The sequence below is a fragment of the Echinops telfairi genome, unplaced genomic scaffold (genome assembly GCF_000313985.2).
Source record: "Echinops telfairi isolate 266 unplaced genomic scaffold, ASM31398v2 ScPeMD7_7417;HRSCAF=8455, whole genome shotgun sequence".
NCBI lineage: Eukaryota > Metazoa > Chordata > Mammalia > Afrosoricida > Tenrecidae > Echinops > Echinops telfairi.
This window is the reverse complement of record NW_022111317.1, coordinates 2468047-2470024: the sequence shown is the minus strand read 5'-3', so window position 1 is coordinate 2470024 and position 1978 is coordinate 2468047.

Here is a 1978-nt window from a genome sequence, read left to right as displayed (position 1 = left end):
AAAGGCCTGAAGTTAAATAAGCAACCATCTAGCAGGGAGGCAACTAAGCCCACATGGAAGAAGCACACCAGCCTGTGTGATCATGAGGTTTCGATGGGATCAGGTATCAGGTATCAAAAGATCCAAAACAAACCTATCAACGGAAAGAGGGGAGTTGGAGTGGAGACCCAGGGCCCATCTGTAGACACTGGGATCTACTCTAAACGATTGAGAGCTAGGGTGCTGAGCCGTGCGCCTTCACGCCCAGACATCTGTACAGCCTATAGGGCTGCCACGGGCGGCATTGACTCCTTGGTAGTGAGGGAGTGAATCGGCCCCAAGGACCTGTCCGCAAAAGCAGAAGCCGGCTCAGCTGTCCTTACCTGCCGAAATCAAACAGGGCCAGTTTGTTTGAGGACGCCACTCCCGGCCGGCATCTGCCAGAGCTGAGTCCTCTGGTTAGAATCCACACGGCTGAAGACCGGAGGGCTTGCCCATGATGAACTCAGATGGCACACATTTCCAATTGGGTTTCTTCCTCACCACCCGCCCTCCACAGATTTCTGGTGCCCGGTGCCCGTGGGACGATGTGCTTCTCCCGATACAGGGTCCAGGCAGTCCTCTACCCGGAGCCAGATGAGCTCACCTGGTGTGTGGTGGGGACAATTCTAGAAGCCATTCATGGGTGGGAAGTGGCTGGCCACACCCTATCTACACATAGAAATAACTCAACTACAGACAGAGCACAACACGATCCCCTTCCTCCTCCCCCTCCCCCCCGCTACACTACGAGTCCCATTATAGGGATCCCCAGCCACACTTCCTCTCGGCCACGTCCCCCATCCCATTGGCCAGGCCAATTGCCACCTGGCCTCAGGTGAGGTGAGATGGAGGAGGGGCTGGAGTAGAAAGAGACAGTGGTTGTCATGGATTCTCATTTTGTAAACGTCGTAGGGACAGACTTGTGTGGACGGTGTCTGGGACTCCTCTCCTTCCTAGGACAAGTCAGGGGTCCTGGGGTGACCACGCCCCCCTGACCAGATGAGCGGCCCTTATCCCCAACCGTCTGTGTCCGGTGGTCACTTTGTCACCGTCCAGGAAGTAGAGGCGCCAGGGTGCGTGGGCAATGAAGTTCAACGATATGGGCGGCACCCCAGCCCTCTAGTGCCCATCTCTGGGTGCTGGACAAAACATTTAACCTTGACCAGGTCCTCTCTGAGCCCCAGTGCCAGGGGGTCTAGTGCGGACGTCAGTGAGGCTTATTGGGCTAATGAGAGCTTATTAAAGAGGTGAGGCATCAGGGCCAGGACTCGGACTGATAGGAGCCCTGATGGTGTGGCAGGTACACGTTGTGATCCGAATGGTCAGCAGTTCAAAACCGCCAGCTGCCCCGCGGAAGAAAGACTGGACTTTCTCACAGTTACAGTCTCGGAAACCCCCCGGGGGCCGCTAGGAGTCGGCGTGGACTCGCTGGCAGTGAGGTTGTGTCTGGTGCCCCTTCGGGGTCCTGGGAGGACTGACAAATAGCCCCTCCCCCCCGGCCTTCCCCGGACACGCTGACTCTAGACAAGAAGAAAGGTGGCACAAGAATCCCGGGGCTCAGAGCCCATCTCCTTCTGGGGTCCTGCCCACACCGGGTTCAGGTCCCTGGACACCAGTGGGGAAAGCCTGGACAGCGAGTCCCAGGGGTCACTTGCTCCTCATGTCCAGGCAGCCCCAGTCCTGACCTCAGCTCCCATCACAGGCCGTGAGAAACACGCAGTGGGTGGCGTCTCAGGGATTCCTCCTGTGCGTTTCTCTCCCTCTCTGAGCACCCGGCCTTGGCCTGGGTTGGCTGGAGGCCGCCATCTCTCTGAAGGGCACTGGAGGGGTGGCAGGAGGTGCCCAAGGACAGAGCTCGGGGATTTGTCTTCTGACGTGCTGAAGAGCATCCTGCAAGCCTTGCAGGCCAGGCTGAGCCCTGAGAGAGGAGCTTCCGTGTGTGTGTGTGTGTGTGTGT